Source organism: Theropithecus gelada, chromosome 4 (genome assembly GCF_003255815.1).
Source record: "Theropithecus gelada isolate Dixy chromosome 4, Tgel_1.0, whole genome shotgun sequence".
NCBI classification, from domain to species: Eukaryota; Metazoa; Chordata; class Mammalia; order Primates; family Cercopithecidae; genus Theropithecus; species Theropithecus gelada.
Window position 1 is genome coordinate 110431209 of NC_037671.1, and position 19102 is coordinate 110450310.

Consider the following 19102-nt stretch of genomic DNA (forward strand, 5'->3'; position numbering starts at 1 on the left):
GAATTTTCTGTAATTGGTGAGAGACATAACATGTATTATTCATTAAGCACAATAGAAACCAAGTAGGATAAATAAAAGACAAACCCAACCTGGTCATATCAGTAAAATGGAAGAAAAAACACAAAGAAAAGATCTTAAGAGTAGTCAAAGAGAAAAACAGATCCCATGTAAGATTATGACAATTATCCCATTTTTAAACAGAAATCGTGAAAGCCATAAGCGAATAGAATAATATTTTTAAAGTGTGTGAGAAAAAAAAATAAAACTGTCAACTTAAGATTGTAAAACTACCCCTAAAGACCCAGATGGAAATAAAAATAAGTTTAGATGACAAAATAAAAATGTGTTCACCCTCAGAACTTCTAAAGGAAGTAGGAATATGTTTCCAGAAGAAAGGGATGATACACACACACAAAAATGATGAGCAAATAGATTTGTAAACATGTATGTAAATTTAAATATAGATTCAGCCTAATTTGTAGAGTTATTCGAAACAATATGCAGTTCTCTACTGAACAAGTATCCTTTTATTATCCTATATTAATAGTGAGGTGAGAGAAAAAGCATTTTGAGCTCCATATATTGCTCTGCAGATTGGTAAAACTATTCTGATTAACTTTAGATTTTGGTAGGCTGGGTATGGATTATAAAATTCCAACAATGCTTTGTTTTGTTGTCTAAACTTCTTTTTATTTCCATCTTGGTCTTTAGAGGGAGTTTTACAATCTAAATTAACAGTTTTTTCTCTCACACTTTAAAAATGTGATTAACCATAAAATAGTAGAAATTGAAATAAATGAAGAGTAATAATATGATTGATTACATGAAGCTGATTAATCACAAAAAGTGAAGAAGGAGAGAAAAGAAAGTAAATGGCAGTTGTAAAACACAAAATAAAATCCTGGAAGTGAATGTAAATACAGTTCTTATAACCGATATAAAGGGACATTGATTGTTAGACTCAAAAAGGTAGAGAAATATGTAGAGATACAAACACAGACTTAGACATAGATCTCTAGCTCTATCCCATTATCAGGTGCACACTTAAAACATTAAGACACAGCAAAGGTGAAGGTATAAAGATGGAAAATTTTGCACCAGGTAAATACTAACAAAAGAAATCATGTTTATAATGTAATATTAAAAACAGACTTCAAAGAAGAAAGTATTACTAGAGATATAGAAAGATGAAGACTTATTCACCAAAGATGTATAACACTCAGACAAGATTGTAAGTTTTACAAACATTAACTATTTCAATCCTCTTAAAACTTGATGAAATACATTTTATTTCCATTTCACAGATGAAGACATAGAAACACAGAGGTTTAAGTAAAAGTTGAATTCATCAAAGATATAATCATTTCAAATTTGTAGAAGCCTAGTAGAAGAGTTTCAAATTATATAAAGCAGAAATTAACACAATTCGGAGAAACAGAAAAAGTCATCATCACTGTGAGTTTTTGTTTGTTTGTTTGTTTGTTTTTGAGACGAAGTCTTGCTCTTGTGCCCCAGGTTGGAGTGCAGTGGCACGATCTTGGCTCACTGCAACTGCTGTCTCCTGGGTTCAAGCGATTCTCCTGCCTCAGCCTCCCGAGTAGCTGGAATTACAGGCGCCCGCCACCACACCCAGCTAATTTTTGTATTTTTGGTAGAGACAGGGTTTTACCATGTTGGCCAGGCTGGTCTCGAACTCCTGACCTCAGGTGATCCACCAGCCTCAGCCTCCCAAAGTGCTGGGATTACAGGTGTGAGCCACCACGCCTGGCCCAGTGTGAGATTTTAATATACATCTCTCATTGTCATTAAGTTGAAACAAATATAAAAGATTTGAATGATATAAAAAACAAACTTGATGTAAAGGATATATGACAAACAGTATACTTAAACAAATGGAGAATACACATTCTTTTCAGGCATACTTTAGCCATTTACATCAACTGATCATAAAGTAAGTCTCCACAGATTTTAAGAAATTCATATTATTCAGATTATGTTTTCTGTTCCTGATGCAATTAGATTTGAAATGAACAAAGCAGATAACCAAAAACAGGAATAAAATATGTTTGTAAATGTAAATATGTATATTGTATAAATATATAAATGCAAGTATATAAATATATATGTGTGTATAGACACACATACAAATAACTCATGTGTTTAAACAATTCGAATGCACATTTAAAAACACTGAAATCTTAATTACAATGAAAATACTATATAGCAAAGTTTGTGAGGTGAATTTGTCTATTAAAAGGTATGTACAAGAGTTTATAACCAGTTTTATTCATGATAGACAAATAATCCTGGAAAGAACCAAACGTCCACTAACATTAGAATGGATAAAGTATGGTATACTGTGGTATACTGACAGCAGTAAAAATGAATGAATCTCTTACACACACAATAAGGATAAATATCACAAATATTGTTTGGGACTAAAAAGACAAATACAAGAGACTATATACTGTATGGTTACATTAAAAAGTAAAGAAAAAGCAAGAACTAATCTATGGTGATAGAAGTCAGTATAAGGGTTCTCTCAGTAGAATGTAATTGACTGGATTCAGATATGGAGGAGATTTCTGGGTGCTTGAAATGTTTCATACCTTGATCTGGGTACATTCAACTATAAACAGAGTATCCTTCATATATGATGATATAGTGTATAGTCTTTCATATCCATCTTTTTAACCCCAAACAATGTTTGTCATATTTATCCTTATTGTGTGTGTAAAAGAATCATTCCTTTTTACTGGTATCAGTATACTATACTTTATCCATTCTGATGTTAGTGGACATTTGGTTCTTTCAAGAATTATTTTTCTATCATGAATAAAGCTTGTGTGTGTGTGTGTGTGTGTGTGTGTGTGTATACATATATTCTTTGTGTGTATATATACACACATGCATATACATATAGTGTGTGTATGTGTGTGTATATATATATATGTGTGTGTATATATATATTCTTTGAACTGTTTGCTTAATATGAGTGCATTTTATTTACTTTACCACGTGGTTTTGTCCTTAATAAAATGGAAAAAAATGTAGTTGGTTGTAACTAATGAAGTTCTTAACGGGAAACATGTATCCACAAAAACATACATTTAGAAAAGACAAAAGCTAAAATTTAATGAGCTAAGCATATTATATAAGAAGACAGAAACATCAGGGATGGGAGAAGCAAAGAAGTATAAATAAAAACCTTTAAAAAATAAAAGCAAAAATTAATGAACTAGAAAAAGAAAAGAAAATGTAGTAGAAGAAATCAACAATTCCAAAATAAAAGTGGGTTTTTGAAAAGACTGATAAAAATCAAGAAAGCTCCAATAAGCTCAAACAAGGAAAGATGGGACAAATTAATATTAGGAATGAAGGACAGAATATAACTACAGACAGAGCAGAGATTTAAAAGGCAATAGTACTGATAATAATACCTAACATTTATTGAATATTTGATAAGCTTTAGGCCTGTTCTAAGTCCTTTATATATTTATCACTTCATTTAATCCTCATGGCATAAAATACCCTGAGGTGTGCATTTTATTATGTCCACCTTTTTTTTTTTTTACAGATTTATGCCAATACTTTTGAAAATTAATGAAAACTTGGCAAATTCCTGGAAAAACATAATTTAGCGAAGCTCTCAAGAGGAAATTTAAAAGTCTAAAAAGTTATATAATGAAGTTGAATAGTTGAAATTCTTTTACTATAAAATCAAAAAACAACTCATTCTTTTTTTAAATAATCTGTTCCATGAAATAGAAAAATGAAAAACTTCCCAATATATTTTATTAAATACTACAATACCAAAAGAAACAAACAAGAAAGAAAAATTAAAGGCTAGTTTCATTCATGAATACAGTTGCAAAGGCTCTAAACAAAATACAATCAAACTGAATCTACCAGTATATTAAAGAATAATGCAACATACCTAAACTGAATTTATACCATGAAAGAAGGGTTAAAATTAGCAAATCTATTAATGTAATACACCACATTAACAGATTAAAGGTGAAAAAAATGTAATCATTTAAATAGATGCAGGAGAAGCATATTACATATGCTCCTGAATCCTACTGAAACCACTGAGAGATAGATATTATCCTCATTTCACTAATAGGTAAATCAATAATAACTAATAATGAAAATAGCCAACTTTATAAAGTGCATGTTTTATACTAAGTACTACGCTAAGTAATTTGCAATGATTATTTTATTCTTAATTACAGTCTTAAAAGCTCTGCACTATTATGATTCTTATTTCACAGCCTGATTATTTTTGTATTCAATTTTCACAAATTTGATTCTGAAGCAATATTATTCTGCATCTTCCCTGCCCAATAAGGGAAGATAACTTGAAACACTTAATGAAAATAGTGTGTTTTAGTTATATCTAATATAGAACAACCAACACCACAATTTTTTTCATTGGCTATAGGTCCAACTTAAAATTGTTTCTAATTATGAAGAAATGTTGGACATGGGTATTTCTAATGTGTGTGTATACTATCTTACATTTAAAAGATGATGAATTTTTGCTCTTGTTATGCTTTAAGCATTTTGGCACGCTCCATTGTTGATTTACTTTTACAAAACAAAAAAGGAGAAGCTTTCGATTATACACAGATATTTGTATAAATTTCATTCCCCAACATCTGTATCCTATTATAATTGTTCAGCCCCTAAAGTGAATGCTTTCAAATGCATAATGTGAATATATTTTTATAGATTATTGCTTCAGTAATTATACATTAATATGAATTACAAAAAAATCAGTTATAAAATGTAAATCCAGAAAGCTCAGGAAATAATGTAGCTCAAGGAATTTAACATTTAGCAAGGTTTGAAATGTAAAACTTTATTTTAAAGCAAAACCATAAGGATGACTCATATACGGCCAAGAATTTTTGAATTCTCGGTTCAAAAATTTATATGAACCAAGAAACAATGATTCCACCATATCTTTAGAAATATAACTTAAATAGATATTTTCATATTTGATAACATTCCCAAGTTATACAGAAAGCCTGATATAAAAAAAACCTCTTTCAAGTGTTCTAGAGCTCAGGTATCTTTCTTATAAAAGCAAAGCTGAAACCTTTCTGAAATTGTTTCCTTTTTGTGTGCACATGTGCGTGTGTGTGCGCACGCACATATATTCTTTTAAGTGGTGACTAATCTTAATGCATCTAGTCTACCTTCTGTGTCTGGTGAATGCTTTTATGCTTTTCTTGCTCCTGGGATGTTACCAAGCTTTCAAAATCTTACTCAGGTGATGTGAAGAATAAAAAAAAAAAATGTTATATATGCCCTTTCATGGCTGCCCTCGTAATGTGCAACACAGAACATCACTTAGGATTTAAAGGCCCATAAAATAGAAAGCTTGCTTAACCCCTTGACTGCTCCGTGCATGCAAGTTGCAGCACCCTGTGATATTGGAATTTTATGAGTGTTGAAAGCTGAGGTGTTTTAAGCCTCAGCAGCATATATTCGTTCTGTTATGGTAACCCAGGTCAAAAGCAGCACAGGATTTTTTAGCTCTTTCTATTTTCTTTGTCTTTGAAACTGTTCCTAGACATCCTAATTCTGCACTGCAAAATGCCTGCAAGCATATAATAATTCAGTTAATTAGTAACAAGAAATAAAAAGTATATATTTTCTTTCATTGAACAAAATAAAAATGAATGTATTTGCAAAGAAGTCAGGAACATCAAAAATAGTGGCATTTTTCCTCTTTAAAATGGCATAAGCAGACTATAACAGGTTAGGAACTTAAAAAAGGAACAGAAATCAATACTATTGTATGCCTAGTATTGTCTAATTTTAGAAAGGTATAATCTGCTATAAGAGAACCCAGTTATGGACATACCAGGAATGTCAGCACTTTAGGACAATGTGGGATGTTGTAAGAGAAATGTGGAAGCTAAAATTGGCTGAATATGTAGACTGGAATCCTAAGGGAGGATGAATCCGGGAATATGAGCCACTCCTGTGGCTGGGTCTCCAGGGGCTGCCTCTTGGAATGCTTTGGCCCTTCTCCCTGACCTTACAATTTGATAACACAAAGGCTTATGTGACCTGAAATCATTGTATGATTATGTATTATTATTTCATATGGTTATTTCAGTTTTAAAAAATCATTGCTTCCACTCTGCACAAACCACTAAGAGAATAAGACAGCGATTACCCCAAGAAATTTTTATATTCTTATAGGAGGGATATGAAAACTATAAAAGCAATTATAATGCAACATATGAAACATATGAAATAGAAATAGTTCTAGCTGCATTTGGATAATTCTCATTTACGGTTAATGAAACACTCTAACATGTATCATTATGTTGTGCTTCACGACATTCCTGAACAGTAGATACAGCAGCAGGGAAAACTGAAACTCATAGAGGTTGAGGGACCTATCTAAGGTCACATTGCTTGTAAGCTGCAGAGCTGGAACTAAACACCATTATTCTTATTTCAAGTCCCGTTTTCGTTCCATTACAGACTTAGTACATACTTGGCACTCCAATTTTCCCTAAGCAAAGCCATGTCAGGTAAAGGGAAGAAAGAAAGGGAGAGAAAGAGAGAAGAGGGGGTGGGAGAGGGAGACAGGGAGAGAGCAAGCAGGTGGAGAAAGAAAGAAAAGACCAGTGGGAAGGGAAAGATGCAACAGGAAATCCGAGCACGGGGCAGGAAATGTGTTTCTCCCAATTATGCCCCACCCACCAATGTTTCTAGAGCCCCTTCAGTTCTATAGCCTTTCTCATTCTGTTTAATTTAATGTTTATTTCCTCCTTCAACAATTCTCCCTTGTGGCTGAGATTTCATAGTTTTTAAATGAAACATTCTTTGTCTAAAATTGTTTGCCTTGGACCATCTGAAAGTTGGATTATCCTTTCATCTTATCTCACTTTTCCTTTCCACACATTGAATTCTTTTTCTCCTCCTGAGTTTCATGTGCTGCCTTTAAATTAAGTTACTGAGGGAGTTGTGTAAATTCTTCTAGGCTTTAAGAATCCATATCCTTGTTTTGAAATTCTGGAGACTCATCTAACTGTCAATGTTTCACAGTCTCATTTCAATATTGAAAAAAATCAATTGTTAAAAAGTTATAATGCCCATAGCCTGTTTATAAGATCAGAAGACTTGGTCACATAATGTAATTGATGGTTATAAAAATAGAGAAATATACTTGTATAAGCCTTGTATTTAATATATCCATGACTAAAAGTAGAAACTATGCAATACAATATTAATGCTTGCAACTTTTAAAGATAATAATAAATAAAACACTAAAACCTCACTTTAATTCTTAAACATGTTAATGAAGAGAATATACATGCCCCAGTTTTTATGAAATAGATAACATGCTGTGAAGATGGGAATCTATCTTATGGAAGTGAATTAAATTCTGGATGATGAGTTCTCTCTTGGGGAAGTTTTGTGTGGTGTTGGTGTTGTTTTAATTATAGACGACCACATAGTTAATGGAAGAAGTGGGGTATGAATAATGACGTTGAGTTAGATATGTTTTGTCCTGATCTCAAGTTTAAGGGCCATCTTTATGGGTGATGCGTCACTATTTGGAAGGCATTTTCAGCTCCTTTATCTTGAAGAACAGAACTGAAGGGAAATGTCTTCAGTTTCTGGATCACCTTTTAATAGGAAGTACAGCTAACTTCTGATTGGAATCAATAGCTCAACCAGAAAGTTTGAGAAGAGTTTAATTAGCCTCCATGGTTCCACTTCATGATTTCATAGAGCCGTTCTTTGAAAGTTACATCAGTGACTATCAGTTTACTGCCTCCGTCAGCATTTTGTGAATTCCGGATTACCATTTAGCAACGGCACATCCTACACGTGTGGCACTCAGGACTAACGGAGAAGATGGTGCTGCCCGAATAGCAGTGCAGGACTCTGGTGGACAGACACATTCACACAGGGGATAGAAAACATAAAATTGAAAGCCTCTAATCGTGGTGTGATCTTGAGGATTGCATTGTTTCAGCTAAAACCTACTTTCTTTTGCAAATGGTGGGTCAACACACGGTCTCTAACTTTGACAGCTGAGATAGAATATGTGGGGACAGAGCTTTCTTCATTTGTTCTCATGAACTAAAAAGCAGTAGAATTTTCCCCTGTATTTTCCTGCTATTCTGTTCAGCTAATATGCATGCCAAGCCACTGCTGGAACACAAAGGAACATTGTTCCACTAGATTGAAAATTGAACTAAAAATTTATTTGAAATGATAATTTGTTTTCCTCATATCCAAGATGTGGGAAGCTTTACAAGTAGATTTGCATTTTTTAGGGTTTTTTTGTTTTGTTTTGTTTTGTTTTCAGGCAGTATGTCTGAATCCAGCACAAAATCTAGGACAAGTCTGAACAATGACGTTACTAGACCAAGAATAGGTGTGTCCCTAAGTGAGCAAATACATTACTTGAAAACTCATCAATCAATACTAAGGGGAAAAAAGGGATGATTTAGAAATTAAGTTTCCTAACATGATTATATAAATTTGCCTAATAGTAAAATCCTACAAATCAGGATACATTATATCAACATAAGAGAAATTTAAGTTCTAATTATTATTGTTAATTTGTGAGGCGAGTAAAAAGAAACCAGTCACTATTTCTGAAAATTCTGCCAATGTAACTAATATGCTAAGCCTTTTGACAATATATCAAAAACAAGTAAAAAAGGAAGCAGTTAAAGCATCTGAGGGTTCATCAGGCATGTTTTTAAAAAATCTGAAGAAAAGGCTGCTCTTTGAATTGTATGAAATGTTTGACACCCTGTATTCGAAACCTTTGTTTCAAGCTTACTGTATTTGTTGTGTGCTTCTCTTCTAGTTTTATGGGTTATTTACTGGATGGATGACTCACAGAAGAAAATACACATGTCATTTTACCTTCTAGTCTTTGACTTGATTACTAATCTTCCTGTGCTGAGGCAATGTTACAAATGTGAGAAATTTAAGTGCATCAGTTACACAAATAGGCTTACTGAGCAGAGTGATGCAGAACAAAGATCACCAGATGGGTCACAGGGCCGAATTCGAAGGAATTGTATGAGGCTGAACCACAATGTTACTGTGCTCTTAGGCTGTTAATAGTCAGCTACTGTTTCAGTTAATTTAATAAAAGCATGAAAAAGAAAGAAAGCAGTTAACTAAAATATCAATATCATACTCTTATGAATTTGTTATGTATAACATAGAAGAACACATTAGACATACCAGACTCAACATCCAGGTATTTTGACAATACTGTTTGGAATGCTCGCTGAAGAATGGGGTGTTGATGGATACAAATACACAGTTTGATAGGAGAAATAAGACCTAGTGTTTGATAGAGAGTAGGGGGACCGTAGTTTACAATAATCTATTGTATATTTCAAAACTGCTAGAAGAGAGGAGACAAATACTTAATATGATGATATCCCAATTACACTGATTTGGTCTTTACAAATTATGTGATTGTATTAAATTATCACATGACCCTGAAATTATGTGCTTCTATTTTGTATCAATAAAATTGTTTAAAAACAAAGTTTAATTTAAAAAATAAAAATAAGTCCTTCACAAAAATAAAAGAATGGAGTATTGTCTTAATGACTCATTTTTTACTTGATTTATCCAATATTTTCACTGGGCTGACAAGACTCCCAAATCAAAAATGTCCAGAGAGAACAACGGTATGTCTATTGTCTCTACAGTTTAAAATCTTGAATTGTGAGACATCAAGAGTATGGGCAGTCCCTGCTGTTCTATATGGCTCATTTTCCCCTTCTGCTCACTCAAAGTGTCTAATTAGCAGCCACACTTATTTCTCATTGCCTTTAGCTCCTCAATCAAGGATTTCTGGTGAAGGAACCCTGCTGCGGGTGCTAGAATTTTTTTTAAAAAAGAAAGAAAACATGAAACTCATCTTCATGTAATCAGCCCATAAACACCACCCCTTCATCACCAAGGGAAAAGAGAATGATTTTCCATTTCCTATTCCAAAAACACTACTAAGACTATTTTTAGTTTACTTCATCCTTTTATGTCTGATCTTGGTAACTCTTTTGTCAAGATAGGCATAAGGAGAGAATAGAAGAAAGAAAAAAAAATGAAAATTCTTAGAATCAAGTGAATTGCTTATGAAACCTGCAAAGATAGGCAAATGTCCATCTTGTTGTCAAGAACACCTTCAGTCTATAAATATATAAAATATGACCCAAATAACCCAAAGACTTAAAATTTTAAATGAGACAAGCAAAACTATATGTTAGATATTTAATTGGTTATTTAAGCTACAGCATTTTAAAAATATGTCAAAGGAATTCATTCATTCAACAATAGTAGTGTCCAACGTCCCAGGCATTTTCCTAGGTACTGGGGATAAGAGTGAGCAGAACATGATCCCTGCATCTAGGAGTTTAGAGCACAGAGATAAGAAAAAGGTAATTTAAAATGCAGTGTGTAAACCACAAGGCATTTTAGGAGATATAGGAGAGACACAAATCTTAAGAGCATGGAAATGTCCTAGTAGAATTGACATCTAACCTGTGTCCCAAATGATGAATAGAGCTCAGTAAGGCAAAAAAAAAAAATAGTACTTCTAAAAAGGTGAAATGGCAGAGTAAAAACCTCTGAAAATTCATTCTTCCATTAAAGCAAAAGAACACTTGCAAAAATGATTGACTTTTTTTAGAACCCTGAATTTTTCAGAACCCTGAAAATTAACCAATGCCTTGCAACAACGTTAAGAGCATTATTCCAAAAAAACAACTGAATCTCAGTAAGAACAGCAAGTGCTATGGTGTTTTAATTTGGTTTATTTCCATCCTCCTCTTTCCAGCTCTGAGGCAACTATGGAAACTAATAGCCTCACAACCATAATAGCTATGAAAACCAGCAGCCTAATGGGCCCTGGATAGAGCAGAATGGGATTGCAGCTCTCCAGAAGCCTCATCCTCAGAGAACTGTCTCTATTTGACCCGTCTGCTATCTCCCTGAAAAGCCTCATTCTTAGGGTTTATCTTTGTTTTGTCCTGACTCAGAGCTCACTCTGCTCAAGCATTTGTAGAAAACAATTAGTAGTAACTGTTTAATAGTACAGTTGCCTGAGGCAGTAATTCCAGTTGGAACTAACAAGAAGGTGACCAAAACACATAAAATAAAAACCTGGGAAATGAAACATCCATAGAGTGCTTTTAAAGGCCCCATATCTGGAAATTTGGAGAGCCGGCCAGGCGCATGTGGAAGACTGTTTACATACTCAGGAAAGATCTAAGAAGGTCCTTCTCTCTCATCTCTGACTGACCATGAGGCGCTGTGCAAGCAGGAAGTGAAAGCTAAGGCGGACCTGTGAGCTGCCTGTGAAAGCATTGAAGGCATGCCCCGACACACATACGCACACACATACACACACACACGGAGAAAGAGGGCGGGGGGAGAGAGGAGAACTCCTCTGCAAAGCCTGGGAGACTTATTGATTGCATTCATTAGCTGATCAGTTAAGCTAACTGAACACACCAAGCATCAGTGGATTCAAAAAGAATACAGAGTATACAGGTTCAGTCCAGGAAATTCAAGAAAAAAAAAAACAGTCACTAAACAAACACACACAAACAAAAAACCTCACAGAAGGTGGTGGGAAGGTGGGAAAATTGGATTTCTTGCTATATTACTTAAAATGTTCAGTTTTCAACAAAAATTTATGAGATGTGCAAAAACAATGGGAAAGGATGATGCATATAAAGAAAAAAAACAGAAGTCAATAAAAAAGGTACCTGAGGAAGTTCAGATTTTGGACTTACTAAACAAAGTCTTTAAAACAGCTATAAGAATGTGGCTAATTTTTTTTTAATTCATGTGTTAAGAAAAATTGAAAGAAGGTGTGAGAATTCTATCTTACCAAATATAGTATATCATTAAAGAAATACAGATTAGGCTGGGTACAGTGGCTCATGCCTGTAATCCCAGCACTTTTGTAGGATGAGGTGGGTGGATCACAAGGTCAGGAGTTTGAGATCAGCCTGGCCAACAGAGTGAAACCCCATCTCTACTAAAAATACAAAAACTAGCCGGGGGTGATAGCATGCACCTGTAGTTCTAGCTACCTGGGAGGCTGAGGCAGGAGAATCACTTGAACCCAGGAGGCAGAGGTTGCAGTGAGCTGAGATCATGCCCTTGCACTCCAGCCTGGGTGACAGAGTGAGACTCCATCAAAAAAGAAAGAAAGAAAGAAGGAAAGAAGAAAGAAAGAAAGAAAGAAAGAAAGAAAGAAAGAAAGAAAGAAAGAAAGAAAGAAAGAAAGAAAGAAAGAAAGAAAGAAAGAAAGAAGGAAAGAAAGAAAGAGAAAGAAAGAAAAGAAAGAGAGAGAAAGAGAGAGAGAGAAAGAAAGAATATAAAAAATAACTAAGTAGAAATTCTGGAACTGAAAATTATAATAATTACTGAAAATGTTAACTAGGAAAACTTAATAGCAGTTATAAAATACTAGACTATTAGACTGTCAACCAAGAATTCTATGTCCAGCAAAGCTAAAATTAAGAAGGAAATATGTTCCCAGATAGGCAAAAACTGAATTAGTTACTAGCAGCCCTGCACTATAAGAAACACTAAACAGAATCTTTTAGTCTGAAATTAAAGAACATTAGACAGTAACTAGAATACATGCAAAGCAATAAAAAGTATGAGTAAAGATAACTACATAGGTAAATGTAAAGTCAGTAAAAAATGTATTTTCATTTGTAATTCTTCTACCTCAACTAAAACTGTGTAAAACAATAAGAACACTGTGATGATGGATACAAATGTATAAAGATGTAATTTGTATGATAATAAGAGCACAAAAGAGGAAAAAGAGAATGTAGCTATGCAGCAAAACAGTTTTTATATACTATTAAAACAAAGCTCACGTTACTCCAAAATAGATTGCTTTAAATTAAGAGGTTAATTTTGAACCCCAGGGTGACAATTAAGAAAGTAATTGAAGATAATATAGTAAGAGAAACAAAAATAAAGTAAAATGGAACACAAGAAAATATCTATGTAACACAAAGAAGGTAGTAACAGAGGAATATCTGTATGCATGTTATACAACCATAATGCAATGAAATTACAAAGAAATAAACAGAAATTTGGGAAATACACAAATATGAGGAAATTAACCAATACACCTATCTCTAAGGGAGAATCAAGAACGCAGAGGGTGGAGCTGTGATCCCAGAGTGCAGAGTTATGATTCTAGAGAGCAGAGGCATGAACCACAGAAAATTACTCTCAAGCCTTGAAACCTCATGCAGTGTGCCCAGGTACATTGCTAAATTACTTGAGACTGGTAACTCCTTTTTTCCTTCCATTTTTCTTTCATTTAACCTAGATGTCTGTAATAGCTATCCTATACCTGCCCATCATTGTATTTTGGGAGCCAATAACTTTTTCACAGGTTCATATTGAAAGAAATTGTGCCTCAGAATGAACTGAATCCAGAACCTCCCCTGGACTGAACTTAGAATATTTAGATAATGAGATTTGCAACTTCTGAGTTGATGATATGTAAATGAGATTTTGGACTTAAGTTGACGCTACAATGGGTTGAGACTTCTAGAGACCTTTAGGTGTGGTAAATGTATTTTGCATGTTGTATGAATATTAATCTTTGGGGGCCAAAGGGAGGGACTGTGGTAGGCAAAATAATGACCCCTGAAAGTTATCCATGCCCTAATCCTCCCAACTTGTAAATGTTATCTTACATGACAAAAGGGATTTTGCAGATGTAATTAAGGATATAGTATATGCCATATTTGCATTTCCTCCTAAACTGCGTTTCTATGGGGCTTAGAGAATAATCTTGCTAATAATTGCTAATAAATTGAAGTCCCTAAATTTTACATATTGACTTTTATTTTTTAACTAATTTTTATAATGTATTTGGGGTTGAATTCTTGATCAAAAACAAAGCTAACAAACCTTTTTTGTTTTATGGGAGACAGAGGGTTATCCTTCTGGTAAATATGATATTCTATATGTTGACTCAATCATGAAAAGAAACGTAGCTGAAAATTTAAGAGTTGTCAATATTGTTACTTGTAAGTTTAAAAGTCTGTTTTAAGAACTTTTTTAAAAGTTTAAAATATATATATATCGTATACACACATATATTTATATATACACGTACATATATTAATATATATACACATATATAAATGTACATATGCTTATATATACACACATATATATACCTCTATACACACACATATGTAAAGGTGTATATATGCATGTGTGTTTATATTTACCTATATATGTGTATATATATAATTATATGTATATACATATACATGGTCATGATTAAGAATACATATATGGTCTATAACATGTTATATATGTACACATAATTATATACATACACATATATAGAGGTAAATATATATATACACACTCATATGTGGGTGTATATATAGAGGTACATAAACAGATATCTATTATTAGATCACTAGGTCTCAGAAAGACAGAATTCTGGGGTAGTGTGAATAGGATGTACGTTGCTTACCTACGGAGTCAAGAGAAAGAACTCTCAATTATAAATGAGAATGTGTGCCTCCACAGGTTCTCTTCTTGAAGCCACACTATCAAAAACTTCGAAGGGTCTGGGATTGTATCCTATTTTCAAGCTAACAATTATCCTGCCACAGTTGCATGGGTGCTGAAAGAAACTGAAAAACCCCTGGATCATAGAACTTTATTACTCACAGCAAAAGTAGTAGCCAGAATGCCAGCCTCTGCACCAGTCCCCCAAGCCCTAATTCCCCTTTGCTATGTGGCAATTAACTTTAGGTGTCAACTGGATTAAGGAATACCTAGAGAAATGGTAAGGCATTACTTCTGGTAAGGCATTACTTGAGGGTGTGTGAGGGTGTGTTTCAGAGGAGACTGGGCTGTGAGTCAGTGTACTGAGTGGGGAAGATCTGGCAGGCACCATCCAATCAGTTGGGGGTCCAGATAGAACAAGAAAAGGACAGAAAATAATTTACTCTTTCTCTCTTCTGGAGCTAGGACACTCTCTTCTTTCTGCCTTTGCACATGAGAACTCTAGGCTTTCTGTCCTTGGGACTCCAGGGCACACACCAGTGACTCCCTGGTTTTTCAGGCCGTAGGCCTCGGACTGAGAATTACACCATCAACTTCCCTGGTTCTGTGGTGTTCAAACTTGAACTGAGCCAAACTACCAGCATCCCAGAGTGTCCAGCCTGCAGATAGCCAGTTGTACTTCTCAGCCTCCGTAATTACATGAGCCAATTCCCCTAATAAATTGTGTGTGTGTGTCTGTGTCTGTGTGCGTGTGTGTGTGTGCACAGTGGGGTACTATTGGTTTTGTCTCTCTGGAGAACCTGAATAACCCGGGGTGAAGTGGAGAGGTCCAACTGATGCCTGCACACTACAGGTTGCATTACAGAAGAAGCACCCAGAGATTAGGTAACACAAATCTTTAAAAACAGACAAGCATGAACGCCTTTTATTTCAAGGTAAATACTCTCTCTACCATCCAAGGTTATAAACAAACCTCCTTGGATCTGAATGGAGACACTATTCTCTATTTTCTGAGACTATTTTCTACATAAACATCCTTGAAAAGATAGTTCAAAACCAAAGCAGTCAGGGCCTCTGCTCTCATGATGTAGGAGACATGAGAGACCCATGGAGAATTGTTTCCCAACACACAATGAGTGAAGCTTTGTCTCCGAATTTACATTTATTGTTTTCATCCTAATATTTTGATATATACCTTTCTATGAAATTAATCGTTGTACACATTGAGAAAGCATGCCATTACTTACTTATAAAATTGTTTAATACCAGCAAGTTCTGGATGGCTTCTTCTGAGTTCTTTTTTGAATAAGTCAGAATCCTGCTTTAAATAAACCATCATAGGTCAGAATGTTGTCAAGCATGAAGCAGCAATGTTAGGGAGTTTTGGTGACTAGAGGTGACTCCTCCAGGGTTTTCTATAAATGTTGACTCATATGGAGATAATCAGATAAGGGTTAACTCTTGTATTACTGTATTCCCTCAATTAGAACTTCAAGAGACCCCCTCAGCTATGTATCTCAGTGATAGTCATGTAACAGTGTTAAGTTGCTGTTATAAATGTACTTAAATACTACATAGTTTCCCTCTTTTGGAAAATATTTTCCCTAGAAATCCGGCCAGACAAAAAAAATAATATTCCCAGACCTATTAGCTTCCTGTGGCTGCTGTAACAAATTACCACAAACTTAGCAGTGTAAAACAATGGAAATTTATTCTCGCATTGTTCTAGAGGAGAGACATTTCAAATTAGCTTCATTAAGCCAAAATCAGGGTGTTCCCAGGGCCATGTTCTCTCTGGAGGCTCTAGGGGAGACTCGGTTCCGGTGCCTTCCAGCTTTCAGGTAGCTGCCAGCATCCCTTGGATTGTGGCCACATCTCCAGGAAAGGTCTTTCATCAGTATGGCATAAAAGGGGCTTCAGTTTCTTGTTCTCTACATGCTAACTGGTTATCAAGTTTGAATTAGAGAACTACATAACAACATATACCTTGACAATGGAATTGTCAACAAAATATACACATGATGATTTCCAGGAATGGGTTCCAACAATTAATAAATAAGTAGAGGATATATAAGATTTTCCATGTACAGTATCTTTTAATTTAATATGATAATTTTAATGACAAAGACCCAACATAAAACGCTAGTAAACAAAGAGTGCCACAAAATATATCAACAAGAGATTTTGATGATGTAGACTACATATCAACATCAATAGGAACAGCTGTGCAGTGTTCTCAAAATTTCATGGCTATAAAATCACTTAGACAGCGAGTTTGTTAACACATAGATTACTAGACTTCCCAACAGAAATTCTGGTCCAGCAGGTTAGGGGCAGCATCCATGAATCAGTAGTTTTAAAGGTCACCCTCCAGTTATTCTGATGCAGGTGATCTCACCATGAGTTGAAAATGAATGATGAAGTGTGGACCAATCCTAAGTGAGACTTCCCACACACCGGAGATGATCATCCAGGTTCTAAGTACTCAAGCTATCATAATGCCATGATTGCTTGGGCAACAGCAACCTACAAATCAAGCTCTTTCTTGCAGTGCTATAAGACCTTAGCCACAGCTCTGCTGCATTTCATAGATAGTAGAAGCACAGGCAAAACATCAAGACTTCATCTTGTATTCATCAATCCTTCAGTATCATTTTATATTTTCAGTAGTCTGGGCTCTTGAGGCTATTAAGCAAGGTTAGCTTCCCAGAGAAATTCAATAAAGCTGCTCTCTGATGGTAAGGCTGGTTAGGTCAGAGTTTTATGCAGCTGTACTTAAGGACACAGCAAGAAATCTGATAGCTGGTGAGAAAGCTCTCTTGCACTCTAGGAAAATTCCAACTTCACAGGCTATGAACATCACTAAAAGCCACTAAGTTAACGATAAGGGCCAGTCACAAGTAAAACTGTGAAGTGTCAGGGTGTGGGGGGGGGCAGTTGGCAGGGGTCAACATTTCCTTCTCCAGATCTACGTGAACCCTGCCCTGTTCCTCTTCAGGAGCCAGGAATGAGCAGCACAGCATTGGGATGGCTTTGAAGTCTTTCAAATGAGACTACAGGCAGAAGGACTTGCCATTCCACCTCTCTGCTGCACCAGTAAACAGGGCTCTTCCCTGCTGAAAAATCCTTCAGCTTTATTTCCATAATAATAAAGTCTAAACTCCTTCGCCTGGCAGACAAGACCCCATAATATCTGGTTCCTACTAACATTACTAATTTGTTGGTAATCAATTTTTTCTCCTACTACAACTTCGCATTGCCCACCCCCAGCCCTCCATCTGTAGCCCACAGATACAATCCTCCTGGCATCATATTGAGCCTTTGGACTTCTAGCTAACATCAACTTCTCCTGCAAATCCATTTCCCTTTATCCCTCTGCATGTTGAGTAGACTATGCCATAAACATCTCCAGGAAGTGTCATTTACCTGCCCTACAGTGTGAATAGTGTCCCTGGAGGTGCATACAGTGGCCCTGACTCCCTCTGGAACTGTGATGTAGAGGTCTCTCCATGAGGGTTTCCATCTCTCTCAAGGAGCTGAGTTTTCTCCTTACACCTCCGACACCGTTATTTTAGTCTTCATCTTGTGGGTCTACCTACCTCTCTCAACTGTGAGCCTCTTGAACACAAGTCCTATGCATGGTTCTATGATGCAGTAAGCATTCTGTAAATCTTTGATGAATGGTTGGATGAATGAATGAGTGAATCAATCAATCCATCAATCAATCACAAGGCTTTTAAAGAGACACTTTCCATATGTTGAGACCTGAGCCCTCAAGACACTTGGAATGAGTCAAAAATAGTACTGATAACAAGCCTGAAGAAGACTTCTATCATCATGTAAATCCATGCCCCAGGAAAACTTTATACTGAGCCAATTATCTTCATTGGCAAGCAGAAAGGGAAGGCTGTCACTGGACTCTATTCTTGCCAATAATTAACAGAGTTGACTTTCCAGCAACTGGCAAGGTTGAGAACTAGATGAACAAGCCCACTGTGTCCTTCAGGAGTTTGGCAAAGAATGTGACCAAAAACATCAGGCTCAAGAAGAGCCCCAGTCTGGCAATGATGTCCTCCTTCACTGTGGCATTGAAACATGGATTTGTCAAGCATGATATGCTTGACTTCACCGCCAGTGTCTTTAAGCTGCTTAACAGGAAGCCCCAGGCAAGGTCACAAGCCCTTTGTCCTAAGACGTGCACCATCTAGCAGATTTGGAACTGAGTTTTTGTTGAGTACCTGATTGGATGAATGTCAAGACCACTGACAGTAAACCTAAGAGCTGTGGTGTGGTTAGTGCCTGCCACAGTATCAGCAATTTGCTAAAGGCAGCCTGAGAACATCCCATGTGAGAATTCCCTGATGGCAGGATACCTAGAAAGAGACCCTCTTTCCAAACAAAGGCTCATGGGTTGTTCTGCACAACTCTTCACCCTCTGCTCATTCTTTGAAAAGGTGGTGACCTAGACACACGCTCTTCACCTCCCAAAACCTGTTACTGACAAATATTAGGAAAG